The sequence below is a fragment of the Rutilus rutilus genome (assembly GCF_951802725.1).
Source record: "Rutilus rutilus genome assembly, chromosome: 24".
Taxonomy (NCBI): Eukaryota; Metazoa; Chordata; class Actinopteri; order Cypriniformes; family Leuciscidae; genus Rutilus; species Rutilus rutilus.
The window spans coordinates 21,949,229-21,962,690 of NC_140228.1; the positions used below are offsets into that span (position 1 = coordinate 21,949,229).

Consider the following 13,462-nt stretch of genomic DNA (forward strand, 5'->3'; position numbering starts at 1 on the left):
AATGTAAAAGAATAACTGGATGCCACTCACAGATCTTGTGGCAACAATGAACTGTTTTAAATATTTATTGTGAAATAATGGCTAGACTCTGTGTGTGTGTGTGTGTGTGTGTGTGTGTGTGTGTGTCTATATATATATATATATATATATATATATATATATATATATATATATATATATATATATATATATATATGTATATGTATATATATATATATATATATATATATATATATATATATATATATATATATATGTATATGTATATATGTATATATATATATATATATATATATATATATATATATAACACAAATGTTTGCAAAATTATTTCCCCCCCTTAATTTTTAGTGGCATTTTTAAAACGACAAAGAAAGTTCTGTAATTTTTCAAGGTTCTGTTTTTCCCTCTTAATCAGTTAGCATCAAAGGGGCACACATGCATAAATAATTGGCTAATTCACTTAAAGGGGCCAGCGTAGATTAATTAAGTCTGAATTCTAATTATGTTTTCCTGTTTTCACCAACTGACATGGTTGTTGTTCAACATAAAGCTATTAGTTTAATAACAATTAGTATTTTGTGAAAAAGCGTGCTCTAAAAATACATGAAGATAGAGCTGCAGTGAGGGTCTGTACAAAGCGAGCTAGCACTTTCATCAGTCTTTGTTTCAATATGAATTTAAAATATCCAGATCTTATTGCAGTGTTTGTGAAATATAGTCACACATATATGAGTGTCATTGAAGGATGCAGGCATGTGCCATTTCTGTGAAGTATTATAAAGCTGATTATTGATAGTTACAGTTCTGAATTCTCATTGGATGAAGTGGCTTTAAAGCTTGTAAAATCACTATAATCACATCTGTGACTGCGCATCCTATATTAATGCAAATTGCTACATTGCGTGGCAACAGTAAACAGCTTTCATTTAGCCTAATGAGCTATACTACTTGGCAGATGAATGGTTTATTCCAATGATTAATATTAGTAAATATAAATTAAACATCTGTGACAATTATGATATTGCTGTAGCCGCCAGTAACCCATTCGAGACAGTTTTACAGTGATTTTACCATGATCTGAGGTGCCACTTTGCATTGTGCCTACGGACACCACTTACACATTACCAGTGTTAAAAAGCACTGTAACAACCTCTCGTGGCTTATTTCTTTATTATTCACTGTTACAGATTATTGTAAATGCAGAAAAACAGAGGTAACGGCCCAAATGTTCAATGCTAACCATAAAAAAGCACAGGTTTTGACTAAAAGTGTAGGTTATTATGGACACCTTATTCTTTATTTTCCGTTTAGCGGACAGAAAGAAAATAGCTGCTTTGTACAGAACTGGCTGAACAGTTTATGATATGAGAAGTCACTGTTTATGAGAGATGAGTTACAGAGTACTCATGTTAGTGTGCATCTTTTTTATAAGATCATCAAAAAATTAAGATCCATTCTTGGAATGTAGATGCTTTATAGTCCTGGATTTTGGGTTTGTGCATGTGAGTGTGTGTGTTTAAGCTTAAGGTTAAAGCTGTAACATAGAGGACAGAGGCTGTCAGCACATCAACAGGGCGAGAGAGAGATTGTCGTAGGGCTTGTTTACCGCAGCCAGCAGAAGAAAACAGTCAGACGTAAATGAGGGTTGACGGTTTCATGAAGCACAATTGGTTGAAGGCAGATTCAATGTGACTGCTCTGAACTGGGCAATGATCCGTACAGTATGCAAAATTCACTCTGGAACTGGTCTATGCCCACCAGCCTTACGCCCAGCCGAACGGATCCCAGGCTGGAGAAGGCATCCGTGGTCCCAATTCCTTTCGACAACAATCACATTCTCTTATAAAGCTCATGTATTTCTCTTGTCATCCATTAAAGGATTTCTTGCTCTTCTTTGTCCAGTGCGCAGCATATAGTGACATCTTGTTCGTGTTCATTGAAAGAAAAGGCAGAATTTTCATTCCCCACAGAAGACTGGATGCCTCTGGATGTCAGTGGGGCCGTTTTCCCTCCCGTTCTTGTTGTATAGTGTGTTTAAGGCAGATATCAGCAGGATTACTTGGCACCTTATACCAGCCCGACGCTGAATTACTGATGCACTGGCCATGTGTATTTGTTAAGTATTATGATATTAAAAGAATGTGGCAGTTGCTCAGTGTTTGGTGACAGAGTTTGGCACAGGGCCCCACTGATGAATAATGATCATTACCTTGTTTTATCACAGTAAGGTTGATTCATTTCGATGTTAAACAGAAGATTGCTGATCCCAGAGCATGTTTCTGTTTACATACGAACAGAGAGATGAGTTGAGTACAACTGAATATTCACTGAAATATACATGCTTTGTTCCAAACAAGTGTCTTAGCAAAAATGACCAAATGCTCTTGGCTAACAACATATGTTTGCTGGCACACATTACATTTGAGAGAAACAGACTTCTTGTAAACACTCTTGTATATATAATTTGTACATTGTATTTTTTATACACGTTGTTTGGCGAAATTAAAGCTTTTCTCGGGAATTTTTTATACTATATAATAAAACATAAATGGCATATAATAATAATAATTATTACAATTATTTCTAAAACAAAGTTGTAGCTACTTATTTGTGTTTGTCTTTGGTGGTTGCAGTATTGCATCAAACAGGGCAGATTAAAACAAGATATTTTCGAAGAAGCTTTACTAATTGTGTTAGTCAAGCTATAACACTAAATGTGGTTTATAATGCATGCACAGTCATGGATGTTCATGTGTACATGTGCAAAAAATCATCAGGGAAAAATAGAGGAATACGACAATGCTGGTGTGACAACTTCAGAAAGTAATTAAAGAGATTTGTTACTGGGAGATAATTGAAATCCACCAGTGTAAGGGAGCGCTGGACGGATAATATGAAATGTTGAATTGGTGAGGATAATTATGTGTCATTTTGCTTTTGGCAAAATCATTATTTGCTTATTTCTCAAGTGGTGGCCCAATTATCACTTGTGCATTTCCATGCGGGATATGCACCAAAAAAAAAAAAAAAAAATATATATATATATATATATATATATATATATATATATATATATATATATATATATATATATATATATATATATATATATAATATTCCAACAATAAAGTTTCAGTCATGATAGAATGACTATACATAAAAAATTGGAGGATAAAAAGATACTTAATTGACACATTTAAAATATCTGGTCAGTCTCACCATCTTCCTGTTGGAGAAATTGATTTGAAGACAGTAGGGGAAAAAAGCAAATGGTTTTTAAATAAGTTACAATTAGATTAGCATTAATCTCGGCGGTGCAAATGAATGTGTGGCTTTAGGGCTTGTTGGATGTTAAAGCAGATTTCTAAACTCTGCTCCAGATTGGAGTGTGTCCTGCTCAACTTTAATTGCTTTGTCATGTAAGATGAAAAACATTTCCCACTTAAACTGCTGTCTTTAAGATGATGTTTTATGTTTTGATTATTTGTAAGCTCTGTTAATGTGTTGCAGTGTTTATCACTGTAATCTGTGCCATTGAGGGCTCATTTACATATTTAAGATTTAAGTACTGCTGTCACAAATCTCGGATTTCATGAAAAATAAATAACTAATTCAATAAAGAATAAAAAAAGACTATTATTATTATTATTATTATTATTATCATTTATAATAACAAATGGGGCAAAATTGCCATGATTTTTAATCACTCCAGTGATTATTTCTTATGGTTGGTTTATTTTTAAAGTCAATTGTATGAAACTTGAATACAAAGAACCTTTTGAACATTTCCACTGTTATTGCCCAGGATAAAAAGTAAAGTTGAACACATTAAACCCATGTTCTTAAAGGGTCCTGTCATTTTTTAGACAGGTTTTTAGGCTTTTTAGCTAATTTTAACCGCAAAACGTATAAAAACTCAAACAATGCATGGCAGTAAACACTTTATTCCAGTGTGCTGTTATTGTGTTGACTTCACTCAAAAGCTACAATAAAAATAGGATGATAGAATTCACAGAAAGGGTGTATCAGATATAATTATTTAACACAAAATGTAAGAGAGTTTTGTTGTTTACATTCATTACATTAATGTTATACTTGTATCAATTTGTAAAAGTAAAAGTATGAGCAATATTTTTAAGAGACTGCCCCCTACAAATATTTTCGTACACATCTTTAATTTTAAATGTTCTGCCTTTTTTCATATTCCTGCATAACATGTTCAAGTTTCAGGTTTCATTGTTCAAGTTTCTGGTAAGCAGTGTGAGAAACCTGGTTTATGTTTTTAATTTGGTGCAAGGGCTCTCATCCTATTTTCTTCCTTGTGTGTTTAAGCCTTTATGCTGCTTGCAATGTGTTTATGATGATTTGCATATTCATATGTACGGCAAACCTCCAACATTTAGTGTGCATAAAAATGCATCTTTTTTTTGGAGGAGAAAACATTGTTTTTCTCGGGTTGGGGTGGGATTTTTGTGAGGGTGGGGGTTGGACATTGTAAGTATTTTAATGTGACCTTCATCAGGCATTCATGTCAACTTATCTATTTATGATTCCAGTTTCTTCCACTCTGTTGTTCAATTAGCGCTTGACCCCTTTAGCGGCGTTGTAAATTAAATGACATTTCCGTGTCGTCCCATATTTAAAATACTGCGTTAGTTGCGGATCAGAAATGATGATCTTCATTCTGCAGCTAATTTATTCATTTAACAATTTCCCTCCAGAAGTTGCAGCAGAAGGCTGTGGAGCAACCTGAGCAGAAGAAATCCAAGTCGGCTGAATTTCTGATGGGTGAGTCCCGCGTGATGAGTTATTGCTCATAATTTGTGTAAGGATTAATTAACTAATTACAGACAAATGGCTCTGGGCTAAATTTTGCTCTTGCTTGTCAGGGCGCAATTTGTAATTATTTTAATCATTTCTTCTTCTTCTTCTCCTTCATCTTCTTCGTCTTTCTCTCTTTCCCTCTTTTATACACACCCTTCCTCTTCGTGATTTGGGTTTAATTTTAACCTCATTGTGTTTCTGTGTCATTTTAAGAGGGAGGGATTTTTCGTTTGTGATTAAATGTGCTGTGGAATAATCTGCCACTCTGACCTTCTCTTATATTTTCTCATATTTTCATATGCACTCTGTCTTTCTCTCCTCAGCAGAAAGAGGCTTGATGGAAGGCGCCGTGAATCCTGCGTTCCAGGAGGACTCGGAGGAAGAGAGTGAGATGAGAGGTGGCGTGAACGATAGCACGCTTGTAGCTCGGCGACATCAGGCCACAGTTACGGCACGAGGTGAAACTTCACGCTCTCCCACCCTCTGTAACGCAGGCACGGCCTTACATTCCACTGCAGCCTGTCCCAACAGGTATCTGTGTAGCATAGGTGCATCAACAGATGTTGCAGCAGCGGATTTGACAAAAAAATGTGAGAAAAGATCTGCATGAGATGATATCATGTTTTAAACACGCTGCTCATCATCTAAAAGAATCCAGTTTAGACCTAGACCGGGAACATACGCCCTCCTGTCATAGCAGGTTATGAATCAGATATCTGTTTTGAAAGTGTATAATTGTTCAAATACTTTCTTGTAACCCTGTTTATTGTTCAACATCAACAAAAAGTAAGCCATTGGTAGATTGTCTTCTGAATGGAGATGAGAAATGTGCTTGAAAACATTAGATTTCATTTGGTGACACTAGTGGTGCAGAATTACACACTTCTGCTTTAATACTGATCATCATTAAAGAGCAAATGGACATTTTGTGAAAGTAAACACACATTGACATGACCCATGACTTTCAGCTGTGAGACAGTGATATCATTAATTTGAGAGAGAGCATGTATTTTGTTCAGCTCAGATGTGAAAATATCTTTACGAATGAAAAGTTAAAATGTAAGCAATAGACATCAAGAAAAATATATGTATTCATATAACTAATATTTGGAGACTGGGTGTAAGTGTTAAGATGGCCTAACATACATTACAGGCACTTTTTTTTTAGAGGAGGCAAGGGAGGCATTGTCTCCTCAAAAAAATGAGAAAATAATCGATATTACAAAAACAAAACAACGCAAATATTACAAAATGTGACATTAAAAAGTGTGTAAGTAACACTGTCCAACAGCGACACCAGCAGCGGGAGTCCGCGTCTCTCATGCATCAAAGGTCAAAAAACTGTTTCATTTTCTCATAATATACATTTGCACATCACCACATTTTCAATGATTCTCAAACGACTCCTCCGATGAATCCATCTCTCTAAATCCCTCCTTGCCGCAAGTTACTCTGCTCTGATTGGCCAGACAGCTCAGTCTGTTGTGATTGGTCTACTCTGCTCTGATTGGCCAGACAGCTCAGTCTGTGGTGATTAGTCTACCATGTACAGCACGTGTCTCGAAAACAAAAAACGGCCATTGCCATAACAACATCAGTTCTGCGTGTCCTGAGGCTTCCTACACCGTAAACTAAAATTAAACTAAACGATTTTACCATATCAATCAGAGCACGAGTCCGATGATGAAACATTGAAAGAACTAGTCATTCAACCCGAACCTCCATCGCAAGGACGACTCGAGCAGGACGTTTCTCAGTGATATGCTACTCACTTTGAGGTTCATTATGAGATGTTGCAACTGTAATTCCTCACCATCAGCATTAACAAGTGCATGTCCATCAACAATCCGATTATTTTACTTGTACTTAATTATTTACCGAGTATTTTTCTAATTTATTGTGGTGAACATGTGGAAACTGTATCAATAACAGTGCATACATTAGCCGAGCTCTAGCGTGAATGACTACATTAGGCGAGCTCTAGCGTGAATGACTGATGTAACATAAACTTTGGTAAAACAAATCTTGCTCCATGCTTAAAGGAACACTCCGACTTTTTGGGACTTTAGCTTATTCACAGTATCCCCCAGAGTTAGATAAGTCCATACATACCCTTTTCATTTCTGTGCATTCTGTAAGTGTTATTTGACGCACCCACCGCTAGCCTAGCTTAGCACAAAGACTGGATGTAAATGGATAATGGTAGCATACTAATCCCAATAAGTGACAAAATAATGCAAATATTTTCCTATTTACATGTTGTGATCTGTATAGTCACAGCGTGTACAAATAACAAGGCTATATGAGACAGAGACCATTTTTAATCGTATAAATACTGGGAACTATATTCTCAGTATAAGTTCAGTGATGTTTCATTTTTGTTTAAAAAAAAGTTATTAATTTAGTTCATTTATATAAATATATAGCCGCTCTGGAGTAAACCGTGATGTCATCGTCCAGCTCAGTTCAGTTTTTGTATAATGGTGTCAATGCAGGCAGATCAATATTACTGTTGAATATTAAATTAAATGTTCAATTTAATGTCCCCAACTAAGCAAGCCAAGCCAATGGCAACAAAGGTGTAACAAGGTGACAGTGGCAAGGAACCAAAACTCCATCAGGTGGCAGAATGGAGAAAAAAACCTTGGGAGAACCCAGGCTCAGTCGGGGGGCCAGTTCTCCTCTGGCCAATAAACAAACAGTGTATGATTATGATTCAGGCAGCATTATAGAAATCAGATTGGTTTGGAACAATCAGAATATTATCCAGTTCCATCTAGTTGAAGATATGGATACGCCGGTATGGAGATGGGTTTGTTGAGGATCAGTGCTGATGGCTGTCATGTCGATGAGGCCTTCACAGGGGAGAGTCTAGTTGACACAATCTCTGCTGACACTTCAGGGATGTGTTGTGGTCGTGTCTAGGTGCAGGTCCTCCATCTGGTCTGGATGTAGCCCGGATCCGGCTGACTACATCATGCGTTGTGGTCGTGTCTATGCGCAGGTCCACCATCTCATCTGGATACGGCCTGGATCCAGCTGATTACAGTAAACCTCGGAATAAGCAGAAAGACTAAGACGTAGACGTAGATGCCATTCTTATTATGATGTAATGGGTACATTGGGTGTTGTAGGAAGTGTTTCCAGTTCTGGCTGGCCTAATTTATGCAGCCTAATAATCATTTAGCTGATTTGAATAATAGGAATGTATCATTTTCTATGTGTATACCAGGTTAAAGAGATGTGTTTTTAGTCTAGATTTAAACTGACAGAGTATGTCTGCTTCCCGGACAATGTTAGGAAGAGTTCCAGAGTTCCAGAGTTCCAGAGTTTAGGTGCTAAATAGGAAAAGGATCTACCACCAGCAGTCGATTATCAACTGGCCAGAGTTTTGAGATTGCAATAGATGTGAAGGACTATAATGCATTAAGAGCTTGCTCAAGTACTGGGGAGCTAAACCATTTAGTACTTTGTAAGTAATCAGCAGTATTTTAAAATGTATACAATGTTTAATAGGGAGATAGGGAGCCAATGCAGTGTTGACAGAACCGGGCTAATATGGTCATACTTCCTGGTTCTAGTAAGAACTCTAGCTGCTTAATCTTGGACCAGCTGTAGTTTATTACAGTATGTGTGCAAGGCAACCACCCATAAGAGCATTACAATAATCTAGCCTTGAGGTCATGAACGCATGAACTAACTGTTCTGCAATTTTCATTGAAAGCATATGTCGTAATTTAGATATATTTTTAAGATGGAAGAATGTGGTTTTACAGATGCTAGAAACGTGGCTTTCAAATGAAAGATTGGTATCAAAGAGCACCCACAGGTTCCTAACCGACGACGAAGACTTGACAGAGCAGCCATCAATTGTTAGACAGTATTCTAGGTTAGTACGTGCAGAGGTTTTTGGTCCAATCATTAGAAACTCTATTTTCAGAATTAAGTAATAGGAAATAGTCATCCAATACTAGTCATCCAAATGTTTATATCAGCTATGCATTCCGTTAATTTCTTGAATATATAGAGCTGAGTATCATCGGCATAACAGTGAAAACGAATCCCATGCTTCCTAATGATATCTCCCAAGGGTAGCGTACACTCTGTTTACACACACAAAAATTACATCCCCAAGTCAAAAATTTCTATTGACTGGTCACATCTAAATTTTTCAATTAGTCTGACGTATTTCTCATTGAGCCAATGTTAACAGACTATTGCAACAAGAATTGCACTTGGGCCAATTAAAATTTTTAGATGTAACCAGTCACTAGAAAATTTTGACTTGGAGAGGTTAGAATTTTTTTTACAGTGCAGAGTGAACAGCAGAGTGAACAGTACTGAGCCTTGTGGCACTCCATACTGAACTTGTGATGGAGAAGACATTGTTTTAATTTACTGCTACAAACTGATAAAACTGATCAGATAAGTATGATTTAAACCATGCTAATGCAATTCCACTAATGCCAACATAATTTTCGAGTCTATTTAAAAGAATGTTGTGGTCAATGGTATCAAATGTAGCACTAAGATCGAGTAACACTAATAGAGAGATACAACCACGATCGGATGATAAGAGCAAATAATTTGTAACTCTAATGTGAGCAGTCTCAGTACTATGGTACGGTCTAAATCCTGACTGGAAATCCTCGCAGATACCATTTCTTTCTAAAAAGGGACATAGTTGTGAGGATACCGCCTTTTCTAGTATCTTTGACAAAAAGGCTAGATTTGAGATCGGCCTGTAATTGACTATTTCTCTAGGATGAAGTTGCACTTTTTTAATAAGAGGTTTAATAATAGCCAGCTTAAAAAATGTCAGTACATATCCTAGTGACAAAGATGAATTAATGATATTAAGAAGAGGATCTATGACCTCTGGAAGCATTTCTTTCAGTAGCAGTCGGTATAGGGTCTAACATACACGATGTTGATTTAGATGATTTAATGAGTTTAGACAATTCTTCCTCTCCTATTGCAACGAATGAATGGAATTTTTCCTCAGGGACACACTGTACTGCCTGATGCGATACTGTAGTAGATGGTTGCATAGTTCTCACTAATATTATCAATCTTGTAAGTAAAGAAGTTCATAAAGTCATTACTGCTCTTATTTCTTGTTAAATTAGCCACTGTGTCAAATAACTCTCTTTTGCTGGAAAAGAGAGAGTCAAACGTTTCTGTCGCAATATCGAGTTCTTTTAAGCTATCTGGGATGCTGAGGAGATGAAACTGATCAGGAATATTGTTAATAAAGTCATCTTTAGTGGCAGAAGTGATAGTTCTAACATATTTGTAATGGAGTCAGCTTTGCAACCTTGGCTAAATGGAGGATACACAAGACTAGATAATGATCTGAGATGTCATAGCTGTGCTGTAAAATTTCAACGGCATTAACATTGATTCCATGTGACAATATAAGATCTAAAGTATGATTATGACGATGAGTGGGTCCTGACATGTGTTGTCTAACTCCAAAAGAGTTCAGAATGTCTCTAAATGCCAATCCCAATGCATCTTTTTCATTATCTACATATTAAAATCATCAACAATTAGGACTTTTTCTGCAGCCAGTACTAACTCCGATAAAAAAGCAGCAATTTTTTTTGATAAAGTCTGTATGGTGCCCTGCTGGCCTGTATATTAGCCAGCACAAATGTCAAGTGCAATTTAGTATGTAAGCTAATCGTAGCGATAACGATTTAGATAAAAGCTAGCGATGTCAGATTAATGTGATAGGCAATATTAGACGATATATAATATATGTTGATGAGTAACAAGGAATGATAGTAAATAGAGATTCAAAGCAGAAAGCTATACGGAGCATACAGACACAAACCAGCAGCAAGGCAGACAGGAGCAATCCTGTTTAAAAAAATAAATAAATAAATTGTGCAGGTTTGCCGAATCGGTCTGAATGAAGAAAATTATGGCAATAATGGGAAGACTAATTAACAAGTAAAAAGTAAACAACTCACCCACTTAGATATCACTGCTTTATGTCACGTCAAAATAAAACTTGAAATGACCTTAAAACATATTGACTGTGGGGTTTTTTTTGTGAGCAATCAGCTTGGTGAAATTAAAAGGTAGCCTACATTTCCGTGTCTGTGACCAGTGTTTACCGAGCTTGATGACTGATGAAAATAAGTTGACTTATAAAAAGAACATCTGAACATCAGATCACAAATAAAATGTATTGTTTAAATTGTTACTGCCTTTAGTTAGTATTTTGGAATATATAATGTTAAAGTCCCCCTATAGTCAATCATTTGATCCCTTAAAACTTAGCTTTGATCACCAAAATTACATATTTAAACGTTTTTTTCATGTAAAAACAAACAAAAACCTTAATGCCTCAAAATAGCTTGGATGCAACTCTACACCCTTGCTTCATTTAGCATCTGCAGATTCATGCTAATAACATTGTAATATACATCATACACCCGCTATATTGCGAAATCTACCTGATTTTTCTTATCAACAAAAAAATACACCTGGATAACCTGGCATCTCTTGAGAGTGACTCCATTGCAATTCGCTGTTAATGATATGCTAAAGCCCACCAGCACATTTACATGATTGGTTACAAGGTAGTTTGTGACGTTGGAAACAAGGAGAAAATACTCAGCAATGGCGTTGACATGAATTTGCACATGGTTTGTCTTAAATCACATTAAAAAAACACCACATAGATATAGCCTATACATAACATTAAAACGTACTCGGTTACTAACGTAACCTCGGTTCTCTCTAGTAGAGGGAACGAGTACTGCGTCTTAACTAAGACGCTGCGGGAAAAGTCTCTTTTCACGAATATTGAAGCAAAAAATGATCCTTAATTTTAATATTTGTAAAACGCATTTGCAGCAGTATGCAGCCATAGGCAAGACGGCTCGTTTGCTCATTGGCTGTTCTACTAGCAAATGCATAAGCCTATCGAGCGCAGGCTGATGCAACATCAGACCAATGAGGCCACTTCCCGCCGACGCGGGCGTGGCCTAGCCCTATAAAGGTAGCTCGAAAAGGCTGACTCACTTGATTTATTTCATCGAAGAAGCGAACCAAAGTGAATCGTACGCACGGCAAGGAACGCAGTACTCGTTCCCTCTACTAGAGAGAACCGAGGTTACGTTAGTAACCGAGTACGTTCTCTTACGAGAGTTCTCTCGTACTGCGTCTTAGCTAAGACGCTGCGGGAACCCAATGTAAGACGCCGTGCGTGCAGGGATTAACAACCATAAACCTGGAGGCGAACCCAGGATTTACAGTGCACAATCACCAGAGGGACTCACAGAGAGTCCTAGAACAGGAGGAGGAACTCTCCGTTCTGATATGTGGCTGCGTCCGCAGACGCAATATATGACATCACTTAGACAAGACACCCTTGACTAAAGTGGGAATATGGGTCTTACGTAATACTGCCCGTAAGATAGTAGTAACGCACTGCGCTTGTATTCTCAGTGTTCAATTACACCGATAACAGCTTAGCCTGCAAAGCGGGAACCTCAAGGTTATAAAACCTGATAAATGTAGACGGCGAGGCCCAGCCTGCCGCCATACAAATATCCTGTAAAGATATCCCACTAGACCAGGCCCACGAAGAGGCAACGCCTCTCGTGGAGTGCGCTCTGACACCCAGTGGGCACTGAAGACCTCTGGAGGTGTATGCTAACGCCATGGCGTCAACTATCCATCTGGATAGGCTTTGTTTCGAAACAGCCATTCCCTTGGAACGTCCACTGAACGAGACAAATAGTTGCTCAGTCTGTCTAAAGACAGCAGAGCGAGACACATAGGCTCTTAAAGCCCTGACAGGGCAGAGAGAGCTCAAGTCTCCTTCCTCTTCAAACACCGGCAGGGCGGACAGGGATATAACCTGAGCCCGAAACGGCGTGTTGAGGGATTTCGGCACATAGCCGTGCCTAGGTTTGAGTATGACTCTCGAGTCACTAGGCCCAAACTCCAGACACGACGGGCTCACCGAGAGCGCGTGCAGGTCCCCTATGCGCTTCACTGAAGCAAGGGCCAGCAAAAACACTGTCTTAAATGACAGATGTTTGAGACTAATCGTCTGGATGGGCTCGAAAGGGGAACCTTTCATGGCCTCCAGAACCGTAGAGAGGTCCCAAACAGGGACCGACGGGGGTCTGGGAGGGTTCAGTCTCCTAGCTCCCCTGAGGAAGCGGATGACCAAATCGTTCCTTCCTATCGACTGACCGAGCGTTGTCTCAGCGAACGCTGCGATAGCCGCCACATATACTTTGAGCGTGGATGGGGCTCTGCCCTTATCCAACAGCTCTTGAAGGAAGGAGAGAACCTCCGTTACCTCACAGTCGAGGGGTGAGCATCCCCGAGCCACACACCAACTGGAGAATACCGACCACTTTGAGGCATAGAGCCGTCGAGTCGACAGTGCTCTAGCCTGAGTGATAGTATTTAGCACTCCTACTGAGAAATCAGCGGGTAACCGTTGAGAGCCCACACGTGTAGGGCCCACAACTTTGGTTGAGGGTGCCAAATCGAGCCCCTGGCCTGCGAGAGAAGGTCCCTTCTCAATGGCACCGGCCATGGGGCAGTGTCTGCTAACTGCATCAGCTCTGGAAACCAAGGTTGGTTCCTCCAGAGTGGTGCT

The 13,462-nt window shown here is 38.3% G+C and overlaps 1 protein-coding gene across 1 annotated transcript in view; it reads right to left on the reverse strand.

Annotated features, from left to right (window-relative positions):
* tmem14ca (transmembrane protein 14Ca) overlaps positions 1–13,235 on the reverse strand; it is a 240,646-nt gene extending 227,411 nt beyond the window's left edge. The window contains exon 1 of the mRNA XM_084399224.1: positions 13,231–13,235. The gene's annotated coding sequence lies outside the window, so the exon portion shown is untranslated. The remainder of the gene's footprint in view (positions 1–13,230) is intronic.
* Positions 13,236–13,462: the final 227 nt, after the last annotated feature.